Consider the following 8641-nt stretch of genomic DNA (forward strand, 5'->3'; position numbering starts at 1 on the left):
TTCTCCTTGCTGAATTGACTAAACCCTTCTTACCTAACAATGATCTCCTCTGTTGATCTTTAGGGCATGGTGTCTCATCTGTTTAGTTTGGCCTTTTATTTGACTTTCATTGACTTTGTGGCCAACCCTGTTCTCTTTGGTCGATATGTTAACTCAAATATGTAGGTGAACTCAGCTATTTAGGAGGGACATGTAATTTTTAATAATAACACACATTGTATCTGACAATAGGATACAATTTTCACTGGTAAATGGAGAAGCAAATGTTTGAGTTTTGAGTAATAGCTTGCTCTCTTTAAAGGAATTGTCCAACTGTCTTTTGCAAGGAAACACAGACTTCTGACTGCTAAATTCCTGCCAACATTCTTTCCCCTATATATATCATTCAATCTTAGATCAGATAAATACAACTTGAAGTCTTCTTAAAGTGCTTGCTGGGATATTGGCACCTACCTTTTAGAGATAGTTTCTAGACAGCTGCAGCTATCACCCAAATCTTAGTACTAAGCTGGCCATAACCACATTTGGTTATTGAAACAAAGAAATGACAACTCACTATTCTGTGTGCGTTGAGAGATGTTGTCCTTTGGAATCAATACAGGGCTTCTTTTGGCTCCAAATGTGAATTAATTATATAAATGTCCCTTTAGAATCTGTTTATGTAGAGACCATCCAGGATGTTAGTAAGTATATCCACTTATTTCACAGGTCTTCTGATTTGCTAACATACTTGAAGTTTCAGTATTCAAAAGTCATTCATGTAACCGTTTCTTTTATTGAGGTGGTTTTTTTTTTTTTTTAAGGTTTTTAAAATAACATTTATTTCTTAAAAGTTAACATGTGCATAATAGGAAACCAAAAAGCACAAGAAGCAAGAAACAAAGTCATTCATAATCACAAGCAGTTTACCATTTGAGGTGGTTTTGATAAGTTTCTGGTACCAACTTGCAAATGCTTCAGAAGAACATTTCCTTGTGTATGGGGTGTGCTATGCTTTTTATCCTCTTTCTTTGACTTTTTTGAATTATTTTTTTTAAATAGTAGTTTTCAAACATCTTTCAGAGAAAAGAAGAGTTGGAGAAGATCAGAGGCAAAGTCAACCCCATGTTTCTGCACATGGCCAGCAGAAGGGCAAAGGAAGGCCTTCTTTACTATTTATGACCAACCAAAATAAGAAACCACTTTAATAAAAAGATCCCGAATTTTATTTCTGGCACCCTTGGATTATCTCAGTCGTCTGGTGCAAACTGATAACAACAAACCAGCAGGCAAGAACATAAAACAATTTCTCATCCTTTTGCACAATGGGAGTATGGGATGGCTGGTTGGGTTAGGGAGTTGGGTTTTTTGTTTCTGTTTTCGTTTTCATTTTAGCAGGTATTAATGAAGGGTGTATATAAGATTACTTTATTTCCACATCTTCTCATATATTTCTTCCTTTTTTGGCCCTTTTCCTTTCTTACTTTGCAAGATTTGGCTTTACATCCAAAGCTCTTTTTGCCAGCCTTGTTCATGTTTGGCCTGGTGCTAAGCACCTTGCTAGACTGAGTGCCCACATGGACACTTGTACCATAGGCTTCTCCTGCTGTACATGTTCATTGTAGATGACACATGTCCTCCTGCAAACTTGAAATACTTTGCCAAATTGTTGACCTTTGTAATATCCTTGTACAACCTGAACTTCATCATCCTTTTAGATGGACATGGACTGGACATGGTACTCCTGTCTCAGCTCTTTGGAAAGAGGGAAAGAAATAATCTTAACGTGAACGTGAGAAAGTGAGTTGGCATGTTATTTATGGTTCTTGCTCTTGTCTGAAATCAAAAAGGGATTAATTTTCATTTTTGGCTGTTGCCACTTCAGTGATGACCACAACAGGGAAGGGAAGATGGCATCTTAAGAGAAGTTTCTCTAACTATAATCTGTTTGTCTGTTTGAATGCTCAGTTCTGCCTGTCTAATCTCTGCTCAGGCTTTTGCCAGACCTACCCAATATTCTTCCTTTGAAAAGCTGGGATTTATAATTTTTACACAGTTGGAATCCTAACCAGGCATTTAGTTGCCCGTTTTTAAATGAAGCTTTGGTGTAATAATCTTTTTTGTTGCTGTTGTTGGTGTTGACTTTTTTTTAAATCTAAAAAGGAATGTTGGGTAAAGAATGACCAGCATATCAGAGTATGAACCCATATTCCCCATTTATTGACTAGTTACACAATATCTCACCTATAAGTTGGTTTAATAAGACCAATAACATAGGACTTGCTATGTAAATTTACTGACATCACACTTGTAAAATACTACCTGGAGCCTAACCCATGGATAATACTCTATACTCATGAGATTCTTCTAAATTTATTTGAGGTTAACAAAGGTCTGTCTAGTCAAGGCTATGGTTTTTCCTGTGGTCATGTATGGATGTGAGAGTTGGACTGTGGAGAAAGCTGAGTGCCAAAGAATTGATGCTTTTGAACTGTGGTGTTGGAGAAGACTCTTGAGAGTCCCTTGGACTGCAAGGAGATCCAACCAGTCCATTCTGAAGGAGATCAGCCCTGGGATTTCTTTGGCAGGAATGATGCTAAAGCTGAAACTCCAGTACTTTGGCCACCTCATGCGAAGAGTTGACTCACTGGAAAAGACTCTGATGCTGGGAAGGATTGGGGGCAGGAGGAGAAGGGGACGACAGAGGATGAGATGGCTGGATGGCATCACTGACTCGATGGACGTGAGTCTGAGTGAACTCTGGGAGTTGGTGATGGACAGGGAGGCCTAGCGTGCTGCAATTCATGGGGTCGCAAAGAGTCGGACATGACTGAGTGACTGAACTGAACTGAACTGAATGCTTATTTATTTTTGTGAAATAATGTTATATATATACTTCATTTGTTCATTCATCAAATACTTGTCGCACACCTTCTTTATGTCAGGCACAGATTTAAGAACTGGAAATATGTAGTAAATATTTAATATATATTAAGTTTATACAAGATTTTTCTTTCTTATGGGAAAAACAGACAATAAACAAAATAAACATGCAAAATATATGTCAAATGTTAATAACTACTATGGAAAGGCAGTTGTGCCCTGAGCAGGTAATGCTTGAGAGGAGACTAACAGGAGGTGAGAGAGTAAGCCATGCAGACACCTAGGGGAAGAGAGTGTAAAAGTTAATAGACAGTAACCTCAGTTAAGATACAGTTTTCTATTTTAAATGTCAGGGGGGTACTCTTTTGCCCTACTACAATAGCAGAGCCCACCAAGAAGAAGAAAACTTTTTCTTCTTGCCTAGGAAGAGCTTAGCCAGCGAAAGACTGTCACAACTCGTTCAATGAAGACTCTCAGTTCCTCCAGTGGACTCTTCATTTACTACAGCCCTCCCAACTTTCTTTTTTCTTCTATAAAAGAGTTCTTTTCTTCTCTTTGGGGAGACTTTGCTTGTGGCTCACCACAGTTGTGGTTCCTGAATTGCTCTTCTTTGTTGATCTTGAATAAACGCATTTTTGCTGCAGAAATAACTGGTAGTCTACTGTTTAAGGTCAACAAAGGGGATGGTAAGTACATTATGCTGTGGCAAAGAGGTCAGTGTGTCTGGTGTGGAGTAGGAGATGTGGTCAGATAGAGGCTCTGTCATGAGGAACTTTCTAGGCTATAAATAAGGACTTCAAGTGTCACTTAGGGAAAGTGGATCCAGTAGAGGGTATGAACAGAGAAATGACCTGATTTAAGACTTTAAAAGAAAGCACTCAGGCTGCTCTGTTAAGAAAAGACTATTAGAAGGACTAGGGCAAAAGTAGGGGAGACCAGTGAGGAGGCTACTGCAGTGAATTGCAGTTCCTGGACCAGAGTTGTAGACAGCAGAGGAAGCAATGAGAACTGATTGGAAGCTGGATGTAGTTTGTATATAGGGCTGATATGACTTCTTGAAGGGTAATTGTAGGATGTAGGGGAAAAAAAAGTAAAAGATGACTCCAAAATTTTTGGCCCAAGAAACTGGAGTTATTAGTCACTGACAGAGAAAACTGGAACCTTAACATATTTGAGATGGAGGTAAATAAGGAGATCAGAAGTTTGGATATGAAAAATTTAGGATTAAAAGGCCTATTAGGCTAAGCAGAAATCTTCATTTGGCCTATAAAATCATGAGACTGAATGAGAACTACCAGGGAAAGAGTGTATATACTTTTCCAGTGTATACCAGGGAAAGAGTGAGAAGGGATGAAGTCCTGGGCCTCTCTAGCATTAAGAGGTGCTGGAGATGAGGGAGAAGTATATGATTTGCAAATATGTTGCTTGTAGGGAAAATGTAGAGGAATACATTTTGAGGAAATTTATCTGTATTACATCTTGCTTTCCAATTCAAACCCTAAGAGAGTGAGGTATTGGCTTCCTAAATATCACAAATATTTCATATCTATTGCTTAGGAAGCATATAACTCTAGAAATGGTCAGGGAATTTGTACAGAAAGTAGATAAAAAAGTAATTGCTACACTGGAGATACTAAAACAACTATATAAAGTCTACAGCAAGCATCAGTAAATTACCTGAGATATTCAACACTTTATTATAAAACAGGCTTTGTGTTAGATGATTTTGCCAAACTGTAGGCTAACAAGTGTTCTGAGCATGTTTCAATTAGGGTGGGCTAAGTTGTGATGTTCAGTAGGTATATTAATGTGTTTTAGATTTATGATATTTTCAGCCAATCATGAGTTTACTGGGACGCAAACCCACTGTAAGCTGAGGAAGATCTGCGATTGGATAACTTGTCACTAGATAAAGGGAGTTAAAATTATCATTCTAGCAAAACAGTCACTCACTAACTTACAATCTTACCCTTTTCATACACTGTTTCCTGTTAACTTCAATATTTGCAGCCATTCTCTTTATGACTCTAAAATTTTCTTACTACAGATATCTCATGAATATATATTTAGTTCAACTATATAAGTAGAGTTAGTAAGGTAAGGTAGTCTAAAGAAAACAAGTCACAAATTTAAAATATTCAGGGTGTGTAAAGTTATATTGAAAATGATCTTAGAACAAACTTGATAATCAGTTAGGAATATGCCAGTTATTTGCAAATATCCATCACTTTCTTCTAAGTGCATGTAGTTTTTGTCAAGGACTGTCAACTGTCCCCTAATATTGATTTTCTCCTTCTCTCTTTAGCAAGATAACTTTCAACATTCAGCTGAGCACAAGCCTGCTCAGATAAAGACTACATTTCCCAGTCACTCTTGCTGCTACGCTTGGCCGTTTATTTTAGGGTCTACCAACGATATGTGAGCAGAATGCAGCCACACTGGTGAAAACTGCAAACACCATCTTAGACCAGGGATGAAAGCCATGACTTGAGAATGGTAGAACGACAAAGCAGTAAGTGTCCAGGTCCTCAAGATCACAGAGCTGCCATATGAGTTCTGGACTACTTATGATTTAGCTTTTACATGAAAAAGAAATTAATGTCTATCTGTTTGAATTATTGTTTTTTGCCTTTAGCTTTTCTTCTTTTCTCAGCTATTTGTAAGCCTTCTTCAGACAACCATTTTGCCTTTTTGCTAAACAGAAGCTAAAAGCAAAGGAGAAAAGGAAAGATACACCCATCTGAATGCAGATTTCCAAAGAATAGCAAAGAGAGATAAGAAAGCCTTTCTCAGTGAACAATGCAAAGAAATAGAGAAAAACAGTAGAATAGGAAAGACTAGAGATCTAATCAAGAAAATTAGAGATACCAAGGGAACATTTCATGCAAAAATGGGCATAATAAAGGAGAGAAATGGTATGGACCTAACAGAAGCAGAAGATATTAAGAAGAGGTGGCAAGAATACACAGAAGAGCTACACAAAAAAGATCTTCATGACCCAGATAACCATGATGGTGTGATCACTCACCTAGAGCTAGACATCCTGGAATGCAAAGTCAAAGGGGCCTTAGGAAGCATCGTTATGAACAAAGCTAGTGGAGGTGATGGAATTCCAGTTGAGCTATTTCAAATCCTAAAAGATGATGCTGAGAAAGTGCTACACTCAATACGCCAACAAATTTGGAAAATTCAGCAATGGCCACAGGACTGGAAAAGGTCAGTTTTCATTCCAATCCCTAAGAAAGGCAATGCCAAACAATGCGCAAAGTAGCACAATATTGCACTCATCTCACATACTAGTAAAGTAATGCTCAAAATTCTCCAAACCAGGCTTCAACAGTATGTGAACCATGAACTTCCAGATGTTCAAGCTGCTTTTAGAAAAGACAGAGGAACCAGAGATCAAATGGCCAACATCCCTTGCATCATCGAAAAAGAGTTCCAGAAAAACATCTACTTCTGCTTTACTGACTATGCCAAAGCCTTTGACTGTGTGGATCACAACAAATTGTGGAAAATTATTAAAGAGATGGAAATACCAGACCACCTGACTTGCCTCCTGAGAAATCTGTATGCAGGTCAAGAAGCAACAGTTAGAACCAGATATGGGACAGCAGACTGGTTCCAAATTGGGAAAGGAGTACGTCAAGTCTGTATATTGTCATCCTGCTTATTTAACTTATATGCAGAGTACATCATGTGAAATGCTGGGCTGGATGAAGCACAAGCTGGAATCAAGATTGCCGGGAGAAATATCAATAACCTCAGATATGCAGGTGACACCACCCTTATGGCAGAAAGTGAAGAAGAACTAATGAGTCTCTGAACATGAAAGAGGAGAGTGAAAAAGCTGGCTTAAAACTCAACATTCAAAAAAAACTAAGATCATGGCATCTGGCCCCATCACTTCATGGCAAATAGATGGGGAAACAATGGAAACAGTGACAATTTCCCTGGGCTCCAAAATCACTGCAGATGGTGACTGCAGCATGAAATTAAGAGATGCTTGCTTCTTGGAAGAAAAGTTATGACCAACCTAGATGACATTTTAAAAAGCAAAGACGTTATTTGCCGACAGAGGTCTGACTAGTGAAAGCTATGTTTTTTCCAGTAGTCATGTATGGATGTGAGAGTTGGACTATAAAGAAAGTTGAGTCCTGAAGAACTGATGCTTTTGAACTGTGGTGTTGGAGAAGACTCTTGAGAGTCCTTTGGACTGCAAGGAGATCCAACCAGCCCATCCTAAAGGAAATCAGTCCTGAATATTCATTGAAAGGATTGATGCTGAAGTTGAAGCTCCAATACTTTGGCCACATGATGCAAAGAGTTGCCTCACTGGAAAAGACCCTGTTGCTGGGAAAGACTGAAACTAGGAGGAGAAGGGGATGACAGAGGGTCATGGCGGATGGTTGGATGGCATCACCAACTTGATGGACGTGAGTTTGAGCAAGCTCCAGGAGTTAGTGATGGACCCGAAAGCCTGGTGTGCTGCAGTCCATGGGGTTGCAAAGAGTTGGGCGTGACTGAGCGACTGAATTGATACTGATTGTTTTTTGGCCTTTGTCACAGCAGTCAGACTTGTATCTCAATTTACTCATGACCCTTTTAATAAAGCCAATGTGCTAAAGTACAATAGAAGTTGCATTTATTATGTGTTGATAGAGAACACACATAATGACAAAGTGGTACTATAAATGCAAGAAGATTTTAAGTGAATTTTTAAAAATTAATTATAGCTATGTACATTTGAAAAGCATCAGTTCAGTTCAGTTCAGTCACTCAGTCGTGTCCAACTGTTTTCGACCCTATGAATTGCAGCACACCAGGCCTCCCTGTCCATCACCAACTCCCGGAGTTCACTCAGACTCACGTCCATCGAGTCAGTGATGCCATCCAGTCATCTCATCCTCTGTCATCCCCTTCTCCTCCTGCCCCCAATCCCTTCCAGCATCAGGATCTTTTCCAATGAGTCAACTCTTCGCATGAGGTGGCCAAAGTATTGGAGTTTCAGCTTCAACATCAGTCCTTCGAATGAACACCCAGGACTGATCTCCTTTAGGATGGACTGGTCGGATCTCCTTGCAGTCCAAGGGACTCTCAAGAGTCTTCTCCAACACCACAGTTCAAAAGCATCAATTCTTTGGTGCTCAGTTTTCTTCACAGTCCAACTCTCACATCCATACATGACCACAGGAAAAACCATAGCCTTGACTAGACGGACCTTTGTTGACAAAGTAATATCTCTGCTTTTCAATATGCTATCTAGGTTGGTCATAACTTTCCTTCCAAGGAGTAAGCATCTTTTAATTTCATGGCTGCAATCATAGGTGAAATATATTGCTTATTCACTCTATTGATAGTGCTTGGACTGGTGTGCAGATGTAAGGATTCTGCCAGACCCCTTCCCAGCACAAATATTTGAAGTCCATGGACTTAGGCTTTCACAGAATTGAATATGAGATTAGGCAGCAGAAGAGCTAGCTCAGAAGATTCAAGTAAAATCTGAAATGCCAGGTCAACTATATAGCTGTAGACATAACCAGGCACATGAAGAGAGCCGAGGCCCAGAGTGTCCTGCATCTAGAGTAGACCCTGTGGGAACCTCCTCAGCATCACTTTACTACTTTCCTGTCACTGAGCAGTCATCTCACTTGGCAGGTGGGGTGCTGGGTTGAATAGTGCCCCCCTAAATTCATGTCCACCTGGAACCTATGAATGTGACTTATTTGGAAATAGGATCTTTGCAGATATTATCAAGCTAAAACGAGGTCATGCTGGA

General features: G+C 39.3%; 1 pseudogene; it reads right to left on the reverse strand.

Moving 5' to 3' along the window:
• Positions 1-1370: 1370 nt before the first annotated feature.
• LOC113900232 lies at positions 1371-1843 on the reverse strand (annotated as a pseudogene).
• Positions 1844-8641: the final 6798 nt, after the last annotated feature.

The sequence above is a fragment of the Bos indicus x Bos taurus genome, chromosome 2 (genome assembly GCF_003369695.1).
Source record: "Bos indicus x Bos taurus breed Angus x Brahman F1 hybrid chromosome 2, Bos_hybrid_MaternalHap_v2.0, whole genome shotgun sequence".
Taxonomy (NCBI): Eukaryota; Metazoa; Chordata; class Mammalia; order Artiodactyla; family Bovidae; genus Bos; species Bos indicus x Bos taurus.